We start from the raw sequence: 11,262 nt of genomic DNA, 5'->3' as shown, positions 1-11,262 counted from the left end.
AGGAATTTTGCATCTGTGCTTATTAGAAAGATTGGCCTGTGATTTTCTTTCATGTATGTCTAAGAAAGATTTTTGTGTCAAGGGCATGCTAGCCTCACAAAATGGATTTCTTTTTATTGCCTGGATGAGTTTGTTGGATGAGAAAGATTGGAATTATTTCTTTCTTGACTGATTTTAAGAATTCTCCAGTGAAGTCATCTGGGTCTAGAAGCTTGGTGAGAAGATTTTTGTATTACTGACTCCATTTTTTTAAATGATGATAAGGTATGCAGATTTTCTATTTTTGTTTTTGAATGCCATTTGATTGCTTATGTTTTTATCAACTAGTCTATTTCAACTACATTTTCAAATGTATTGGCCTAAAACGGTTCTTAACTTCTTATCACCTTTTTAGCTACTGCAGGCTTTGTGATGTTCCCTCTTGCATTCCTGGTATCGGTTCTTTGTGTGTTTCCTCATCTTTCTTATGAGAAGTATCAATTCAACTAGAAGTATTTGGGTTTGTTGATTTTTTTTTATTGTATAATTGTTTTTAATGTCTTTAATTTATGCTATTTATTGTTTTCTTTCTGCCACATTTATTAGTTTTATTTTGTTAGTTTTGGAATGGTTTGGAGGTGATACATGACATTTCTTTTCCTTCAGTGATTGCCTGCATTGTTATGTTATCAAAGTCTAATATGGTTAAATACTTTAAGTCTCCTCTTGGCTGATATAAGGGCATTAGAATACTTTAAATCCATTCACACCCCTTCTGATTTATATGCTGTCATTGTGTTCTGTGTGTTTTAATTCAATATTATATATATTAAACCATAAGAAATTATAATCACTATTGATGTACCTAATTAACATTAATTTGAAGTTGTGCTCCTATTTGCAACTGTCTTTGTTTTTCAGTTTTTCTTGCATCTTAAACCTTCCATTTGGGACCATTTTCCTTCTTCCTGAAATACTCCCTTCAGAATTTCCTTTAGCACAGGTCTGCTAGTGGAAAACTCAATTTTTGTTTGTTTGAACATATCTTTATTTTTTTATGGATATTTTAGCTAGACATAGACTTCTAGATTTTTAGAAACTCACCAAGACAGTAACTTCATTACATTCTGACTTTCATCGTTCTTGAGAAGGATTGCTGACAGTCAGATCCTTATAGATTGCCAACTAAAAATTGGCACTTGCCATCTGCCTTGACAAGGACTGAACCACGTTGGCACCTGCCATCTCCCTCTGCTTGGATTGAATTACCAGCTGCTGCAGCCGCTGACCTCCCACCCTCTCTGAAGGAGCCCAGGGCAGAGATCAGGAACGGGGGCGCTCTGCTCTGGGGAAAGTGGCAGAACAGGTTGTTATCTGACTTCAGTTAGTTAGATATTTTCAGGAGAAGATTTTATGAGCTCAAATTCTTGCATCTCCTAATATCTAGAAAAGCACTGAAATACTTAGCGGTGACATCTGGTGACTAGCAGCAAGCCTCTGTCTGAATGTGTGCCTGACTGCATGTCCCCCATTCACTGAAATCATATATGATACTGAGTTCCCCCTGCCTCTTCCCAGCAGTTCCTCAGAGCTCTCTGAGATGCTGTCTCCTGGGCTATAGTCCTCATTTTGGCCCAAATAAAACTTAACCCACAACTCTCATGTTTCTTTAATTGCTTTTCAGACATCCTCCTTGTATTTGGTTTTCTGAAGTTTCACCACAGTGTATCTAGGTGTGGCGAACGTTCTATTTTCCTGCTTGGCATCCACTGAGCTTCTTAAACACGTGACTGGTGTCCTTCTGTAGTTCTACAAAATGGTCACTATCTCACCAAGTATTGCTTTTTCCTCACTCTCTCACTCTTTCTTGGACTCTGATTTAATATATGTGGCATATTTAATGGATAGACCTTTCCTGTTACTTTCTATGTGACACTTTTTCTTTTCAGGTAACGACTGAATTTTCAGTTAACATAACTAGCCCACAGTACAGTAGATCAAATCATACAGAGTTTTGGAAGTACAAATTGAAGGAAGGTAGTAACTTTATTAGGCTACAAAACTCTGGCACATGAGTACAGTCTTTATGAATATAGTAAAACCATATTTAGTGGTAATTTTCACTCCAAAAATATCTGAGTACCATACCAAGCCAAAACACTGTGGTTTTCATTGGTGGCTTATAGCAGAGAAGATTATTTTACACAAACTAATATGTCTCTAAAACTATACAATTTCTCCTTTTAAAGCCAGTTCCTTCAAGCAAGCTGTTGAAGTTAACCACAGTAAGGCAATTGTGTGCATGTAAGAAGTGGTTCTGCTTTGTTATGAGGTTGGTCCAAGGCCAGACAGAGTGTCAATGTGGGAAAAGCTTTAAAACCCTACCTTAAGGAGATTAAATATGCTAAAACCAATTTCAAAATACTTTTTCAAAAATTGTTAAATTTTCACATGGGTCCTGGAAACCTCAAAATGAGTTGAATATTTTAAACGATACTAATTTTGGATGACCCCTTTTATGTAAAAGGCCTGCACCTCTTTCTTTTGGTCAGAAGTTACATAGCCTTTCTATAGGTTATTAAAAAAAATTCTACCTAAAATGAAGTTCTATTTTTAAAATAACAAATAAATACATTGTCAGCTTAAATACACCTGGGGGACTCGATGTTAAATAACAATTTTCATGATTATTTCTCTACACATGCTGCAGCTGCCGTGGGGGTCCTTATCTCCTTCTTGCTGAAGCTGTCAACTCTTCAGTCTCTGCATTTAATTGATGCATTACCCATCCCATTGCATCTCAGCCCTTGTTAGCATTTGAAGGTACTGTACCTGCCGTAAGTCCTTCTACGTGGCTGCCGGGACTGACTCCTTTCAGTCATTGTGACTTTGTGAGTCAGAATAGTTTTTCCTCGGTCTTGAGGATGTGGTTTTTATATGTCTCCCAACTACTGAAACCATATTTGTAAATGAAGTATTAGTAGATTTAAGTTTCATTATTTTCTTTTATAGGATCAACTACATACTGCATGCATGTTTTGGTTCTTACTGCACCAATAAGTGAATTCAGAACGGAAGACAGTTCCCATTTTATGCTGAGAAGTCAACGGCTGTGTAGCTTTGCAGGGGGATCTATTTGTCTGTCCCACATCAGCCCCAGCTGTACTTGGGTTCCTAGGGTTTGAGTATATCTGCTGTGTATAAACTGTTGTAGCAGTTTCCCATGGGTAGTAAAAGACAAGCTCTAAAGTCCAGATCCTCATGGTGGTGGTGACCTGCCTGATGTCTGGGTGGGGCTAGGGGACAACAGGGCAAAGAGGCACCACCTGCCCCCACCTCCCCACTCCCCCTGCCATTGCAGCCCGCTACCCCTATGCTTTTTAATGACATATCCTCCAGTTCACGCATTCTCTTCAATTATGTCTAATCTGCTGTTCAACCCATCTGTGTAGTTTTAAATTTTATTGTGTTTTTATTTTTATAAAATTCTATTTTGTCTGCTTTATCATTTTTTATATTTTTTCTGTTCCTGCAGAGGCTCTCAAGTTTGTCTTTTATTTATTCAAGCATAGGAGGCATGATTAAAGACGCTTCAGTAATTCCTGTGTCTAAGCCTGTGAATCTGTGCTGCTTCTGTTGGTTCTTTCCAGCTTCCTTGTGTCTCGTCATTTCTGACCGCATACCGGATATTTCAATTTTTTAAAAAGTAGGAATAATTTGAGACTTATAATTAGTGAAGGAAACCTCATCCAGACAGGATTTGTCATTGCTTCTGCCAGGCATGGGGATGCTACCAGCTTGGGATCAACTTGAATCAAGTTCAAGGCTTGAGATTCACCAGATCCCCCAGAAAAAAAGTTCAAGTGTAATTCCAAGTGAGGTCTGATCCATTCCTGGACCAGCCTTACTCTGTAGACCCGTTAAGGTCCTAACTTATTGTTGGGGAGAGTTTCTTGTTAGATCCCATGGTGTTTACATTCACAGGAAAATGTTCTGGAACAGCCACATGTCCTCAGGGTGAAGATCTCTCTTTGTTTTTGCCCTTTTTTATTCCTGAATTACAATTTTCTCTTCAGTTTTTGTAATCACCTATTGTCTTGTCGGCTCTTAGATTTAAAAGAATATATTTTGTCCAAAATTTTTTGTTGTTAGGGTTGGTTTGAATAAGACAGCCCAGTGTTACTGGATGCATTTTGAAGGTAAACCTTGTAGGACTTTCTGACTGAGTGGGAGAGGTATGTAACAGAAAGGGGAGTCAAGGATGACTGAAAGGTTTTTGACAGGAGTTTTTAAGAACGGAGAAGACAATAGCTGTGATGCAAAGGACTGAAGAGGCAGCAGGCTGGAGGAAGGGCCAGGACCGTATTTAGGGACATGTTAAGGCCCCTGATAAGCACGCAGGTGGAGAACTTGAGAAGGCAGCTGCGTCTGTAAGCTGGAGTTCAGGGAGGAGGTTAAAGCTGGACATAGAACGTTCGGAGCCCTCAGTGTATACATATATTTACAGATGTGAGACTGGTTGAAATCGCCCAGGGAGTAGATACAGATAGAGAGGAGGCCCAAAGACCCAACAGAGATTCAGGAAATATTACTTCTCTTCTTCTCCTGAAGCTCTGTATATGTATGATGTATTGCCAGACATAAACATGGGAAGTTGTTTCCTTTTTTCACTAAAGACTAATATAATAAATGAAAAAATTTACCCAGAAAGAATTTGTCATCATGTCCTGTCTCCCGACTTCCTTATTGTTCCCCAGCCTCCCCCCTGCCCATCCCCACCGCACTGCCTAGCCCGGGCTCGCAATGTTTCTCAGCCACATTACCCCAGGGCCTCAGAGCTGGTCTTCCTGACTCTAGCCCTTCTTCTGTGTCCTCCAGGAGGCCCTGCCTCTGTTCAGGGCGAGAGTGATCTTCTTACCGCCCTCGGGTGATGGCTGACTGCCTCATTTTGAAGTTGCCGTCGTAGTTTAGTGCTTATTAACATCATCTTTACAAATTTAGATGAACAAGACTATCCTCGTGACTATGCTCGTTTTACAAACTGAGGGAACAAAGCACACTTTTGCCAAGAATATTTGAGTGAAAATAAAGCATTTGGGGCAATTATTTCCTATTCATTGCACATCATGTGGGCAGTTAGAAAACAGGACTGTGAATAAGAACAGGAACCTTTGTCAACTCCATGTCCTCTCACCACTCATATTTGTTCAGTACATACATCCATTTCCAGAATAAAAGGGCCTGCGTTTTCCTGTCTCACAGTCAGAAGGAAAGGAATTGGTTACTCAGAGAAAATGCAAATCTCTGCGAAGAAGTTCTTTGAAAATAAGCTTACTTTTGTCTCCTAGGGATGAGTTGGATGTGGGCCTGAGTGAAGACAGGAGAGTAAAGTAGATGACCTTTCATTTTCCTTGACAATATTGATTTAATTCTGGAGTCTGTTTCTGCAATAATTCATCAGGGCAGAGGAATTATATTCCTTTTCATCACTTTTGTTTAAAAGTCTAGTGATCCCTGCCACCTCCTCCTCACTCTGTCTCTTTATTTCTTTTATCTTTTGGTCCACATGGAAGCTATGTCAAAATAAAAGACAAACATGAAATTATCAAAATAAAATGCTGGGAGTTTTTTTGTTGTTTTTTAAATTATAGTCAGTTTACAATGCTGTGTCAATTTCTGGTATATAGCATAATGTTCCAGTCATATATATATATTATATATACATATATTCATTTTCATATTCTTTTTCATTATAGGTTACTACAAGATATTGAATATAGTTCCCTGTGCCGTACAGTATAAACTGGTTGTTTATCTATTTTATATATAGTAGTCAGTGTCTGCAAATCTTGAACTCCCAGTTTATCCCTTCCCACCCCTTTTCCCCCACCAGTAACCGTAAGTTTGTTTTCTATGTCTGTGAGTCTGTTTCTGTTTTGTAAATTAGTTCATTTGTGTCATTTTTTTTTTTTAGGTTTCACATATAAATGATCTCACCTAGCATTTTTCTTTCTCTTTCTGGCTTACTTCACTTAGTGTGACAATCTCCAGATCCATCCATATTGCTGCAAATGGTATTATTTTATTCTTGTTGGCTGAGTAGTATTCCATTCCATATATATATAAAGAAGTTATGGTGTATATATATATACACCATAACTTCTTTATCCAGTCATCTGTAGGTAGATATTTAGGTTGTTTCCATTAAAATGCTTTTTAATGTAAGTCCTTCAGAAAAAGGGTTTATAACCAACGCTGATCCTTACTATAACTGAAATGCATTTAGTGCTTACTTGGGGCCTGACTCTGTGCTAAGTACTCTGCAGAGATGATGTCATATAACCCTCACCACACCCTTGGGAGCAGGCACTTTTATTATCCTCATTTTAGAGATGAGGCATGGAGGAGGTAAGGAACTTGTTCAGTTAGTAAGGAAGCAGTTGGACTCCAGGGCCCTTGCATCTAACCTCTATGCTGTCAGTCCTAATGGATGGACATCTGACCACAGTAATACTTCAATTGTAGTGAAGTCATATACTTTGCATACACTGGGGACCAGTAATGCAAAAACTTAGGTCAACATGAGGTATAAAGGGTGCATACACACCTTGATTTCAAGAGGACTCATTCACAACTCCCTTCCCTCTGAACTCCTTCATTGTTTCATATTCTTGGCTGTTTGGTCTCATCCCTTACCAATATGGTTTCCTGTCTCACGTTCCTGAAATTCTGCAGCATACTCAACACTGATACTGATTTCAGTGGATACTCTGGCTTTTGGGGAGTAGGAGCTGGGAGCAGAACAGACTTTCCCTGCACAAGAGATGGGAGAACTTGAGTGAAGTCTTGTGTAGGAGAGGAGTGGAGATCAGAGAGAGGGGTCTGTGGGTTAAGCCCTGGGAGTGGGAAGGGTAGAACCCTCTTTGGGGAGGTCTGGATTTTTGAGAACAGTAATACTGTACCCTAATATTTTACCATACGCCACCTTTTTGTGTGATTCCATAAAATCTTCAGTGATAACCTCAGATGTGATGACATGCATAGTAATTAAGTAATTTGATTTCCAGTGAAAACTACTGAAAGGCTGAGTTCATCTTTCAGTTGATTTCAGCCTGGATGAGGAAACACAAGTCTGACAGACAAAAGATTTTTGCTCAGACAGTGGGAAGTTGACATTGCATCAGGAATGGGCAATCCCTGATGTTGGCTTAGGTCAGGGTCTGACCACGGGAGAGGCAACTGAAAAGGTATGGCAGTGCAGGTCTTTGGAAGTGAGGAAGTGAAGACACTGAGTCAGAACTCATTCATAACACCCCTCGCACTCCGATTATCATGGCTTACTCCCTACTGCTATCATTATATCAAACCAGTCACTGTTTTTGTGTGTTTTCCACTTATTACATCTATATAACATCAAAATGTCCAGATAGAAAGTGAAAAACTGAGGATCCTCAAGATGGTTTGGGTAACACCAAGCATCCAGCAGTGGGAAGATAAAATGTCAAGGTGATTAACGAATCACCTTTATCAAGACATTTTGAAGTCAAGTAGAAATAGACAGAAAGTGGATATTGGCAGATGATTTCCTAGAAATGAAATTTGAAGTTGGAATAGGTCATTGCATCTAGCCTGAGAGCCTACAGAAAATGGGTCTCTAGACTAGTCCCAAATTAAAGCTGGCCCAAAAGATGAAAGGCAGACAAGAGCCGGGGAAGCCTGTCAAAGGAAAGATTTTGAAAATTTAGGCAGCAAGAGATGAATGACAAGGTCACAGCTAAGATGAAATAGCCTTGGAAGTAAGACCTACATGGGAAGCAAAGGTCAAGAAATAGAGGAGGAAAAATCTCACGATGATTTAGTGGTGCAGGTCTGTGGGGAATATGCTTCTGAAAATAAAATAAAATGAGACATCAAAGAGGTCTTTACAAGTTTAAAGCCTTATTCTTACCTGCGGTTGAAGGTAGGATATAAATTTTATTGGAGCAAAGTACAGATGAAGAACAAATCAAATTCAAGTGCACTACATAGCATTCTTAATGAAGTAGAAGAAGTTGGAATTTTGAATAATAGAAATGGAGAGAAGAGGAACGAGTTCTATTGACCATGTTCTGTAGATGCTTCTGAGACACTACTGTGCATTGAATCATGTAAGGATCTTTGCTGCAGAGTTTGAGTCATTATGTCTGCAGTGGAGCAGGAGAGTCTGCATTGCTCAAAAGCTCCCAGGTGATGCCAGTGCTGCTTGTCCTCAGACCACACTGTAGGTGAGAAGGCTGTAGAGCAGAGGTTTCCACACTTGGACTCCCAAGAAGTCTCCCCAGGAAATACTGATAGGCAGCAAGCTTCCAGAACCAAATCTATTGAAAAACTTATTGGAACCTAATTAATGCAAGAAACAGAGGAATCGGCACAGTCATGAGCTTCTTCAAATCAAACCATTTTCCCCCAGAAGCATGTGGAAAACAATATTGTAGATGTTTATATAAAATATTTAAAGCAGTCAACAAAAATTTGGGGTGGGGTGGTATGTGTTTAATAAATTGTACACCATTTGTTGTATAGGTGTTGAAGGCTGGACTGGATCACAGAGGACCTACAGACACACGAACATATTTGTAGCTTCATTGATCATATTTTTAATTGTTTGGATAATAAATGTGGCCAGTAACTTCTAGGTATTTAAGGAGAGAGAGAGAGAACCTGGGTGTGTATGTGTGTGAATGTTGTGTTTGAAAGCGTGTGTGTGTGTGTGTGTGTGTATGCACTAGGAGCCCAGGGCCAAGAAATGCTGACATCCAGCCTGAGTGTCACATCTTGAGCTACATTCAGGTGGTGAAAATGTGATGGTCCTCAATCACCTGCTCTCTTCCGACTTCACTGGACTCTTCCTCCAATTTTTGTAGACTCTTGTATCTCTTTGGGACTCAACAGGATTCAGTCTCTGCTACGTCCAATTTTGCCCCTTTTAGTAAAACGTAATTAGATGCAAATACAAATCACAACTATTGTCAGAATTCAAATGAGTTCTGATGAGAATTAATATTTTCCTGTCATAGAAGTACTGATTCAGAGCACACAATAAGGCACAAATTCCAAATTAGGCAGAAACCACTCATTTCTCAAGCAAAAATAGCCATATTACATTCATCTTATAGGGATTAGAATTTTGCGATCCAGATACCAGAGCTTCATGCTATAAAGAATTTCTTATCCTCCCTCTCAAATCTTACCCTCCATAATGACAGTTGAATAAATGAATATGTGACCAAATTAATTGAATGCTGTTATCTTCACTTTACAGTTTTAATTTCAGATCTTTTCTCATTAACACAATTATCCAGGAAAGCATTATGTTAAACACACAACTGTGATGTACTGTATGTATTAATCAGAATTTTTGTGTTTGCAAGTGACAAACTAAACTCACACCGATTTAAAACAAAGGAGAATGAACTGATACATGCAACTATAAAATTGAGGTACACTTTGGGTACAATTGGACCCATAGAAATCAATTTTTATTCTGTATAAATTCTGTAAAATTTTATTTTTAGTCTGTATCTTCTTCTGTTTCCTTTTGAGTGTTTGCCTTATTCATTCCTATTGCAGACAGTTTTTTCCAGTCAAGGAAGGTGTCTCAGAGCAATTTGAACTTAATAGACTTTAGGACTCAGGATCCCTGTGGAAGAAAAAGAACCTTTCCCCATTTCCATGGCAGAAACACCCTTGGGAAGGTTGTGATTCCACCCATCTTTGAAACATCATTGTGGCCACAGTGAAGCCCTCTACTGGCCTCGAATGGGTCACATGTCCATCTCTGTGACTGAAGTATGGTCAGCATTGTTTCCACCTTAACAACCTTGAGTGTAAGAAGGACATTTCCCCTGGAGAAAGAGGTGATAGGCAGATTGATAATGTATTTCCCCTCCATTCCAGGTCTAGCTTGAATGGTAGGTGAGATGGGACCCCCGGGGGTGCTGTCAAGGACAAGAAGAGAAGTATCTGGAAGGGACTCAGGGAAATTTAATGGATGAGACATGTAAACAACAGAAGAGTCTCAAGTTAACATATGTGTCCATGTGTGCATAGTAAGATTTATATCTCTTGCTAGTGGACTTCAGACAAGCTATCAAGGCTAGAGTAACCTGTATTAGAAAATAAAGTTATCTGGCGGCAGTGGGACTTCTTAGGAGATTTAACAAGCATGAAAGCATTTATTATTAAGTGAAGACATATTTCATAGTGATGCGTGATCTTGGATCTAAAATTAACCTCAAATATCTTTAAAGCATGATTATCATGATTGTGTGTTTTGTCAGGAAATCAGCTGAGCGCTAGAGAGCTGAGCTGTCAGGTTTTAGAGTAGTTGATGAAAGCAACAAGCCAAAATGAAACTGAGAGTGAAGCCTTTCATCACCGGCTGTGATGGTGTAAGCAAGAGGCCAAAACCAGAAAAAGCACCTACTCCCTCCCACGCCCACTTTTCCCCAGGGAATGGCGCACCTGGCAGCTGCAAGCGGATCAGTGCAGACATGGGGTCGTCTCACTGTTGAGGGAGCCCCATGCCCAGGTTTCCTGCACTCTTGCGGCTCTTATAGTTTTATAGATCATGTATAAACGTGATCAGACTCATGTTTAACCTGGGGGCTGGAGGGAGGGAGGAAAGCGAGTGCTAGAAAGGGAAAAGTACTGGATATTGACTCACTTCAACATGTTCCTTTGTCCTTTGTATTTTCTGCAAATTGGTGGTTGGATCCAAAGTCTTGATCAGACACATGTTTAGTTCTCTCAGCAGGATTATGGGTGGTGCTGTGTTCTTTTCCCCCCAGCTAGCTGAAATATAATTGACATACATCACTGTGTACATTTAAGGTGTACAATGTGTTGATTTGATACACTTAATTATGGCAAAATGATTAGCACCATAACCTTGGTCAAATGCCTACATCACATCAAATAATTACCATTTCTTTTTTGTGGTTAAGAACATTTAAGATCTACCCTCTTAGCAACTTTGAAGTGTATGATACAGTATTATTAACTATAATCACTATGCTGTACATTAGATCCTCGAAAATTATTCATCTTGTAAGTGGAAGTTTGTACTTTTGGGGTGGTGCTGTGTTCTGTCTGGTCATTTCTTTTTGCCATGTCAGCAGCTGAGGAGGCTCAATGCCTAGATCCATTAATTCACTAAGATTTGGAAGCAGTTGATATTTTTGTTTTATCCTTTCTTGTGATGTATTTATTGTAGAACTCTTTATAAAGAGACATTTCACTCAC

General features: G+C 39.3%; 1 pseudogene; it reads right to left on the bottom strand.

The window, feature by feature from the left end:
* Positions 1–2,666: 2,666 nt before the first annotated feature.
* Positions 2,667–3,242, bottom strand: LOC105090984 (PRELI domain containing protein 3B-like; annotated as a pseudogene).
* Positions 3,243–11,262: the final 8,020 nt, after the last annotated feature.

This window comes from Camelus dromedarius, chromosome 13 (genome assembly GCF_036321535.1).
Source record: "Camelus dromedarius isolate mCamDro1 chromosome 13, mCamDro1.pat, whole genome shotgun sequence".
Lineage (NCBI taxonomy): Eukaryota > Metazoa > Chordata > Mammalia > Artiodactyla > Camelidae > Camelus > Camelus dromedarius.
This window is presented reverse-complemented; position numbering and strand designations above follow the sequence as displayed.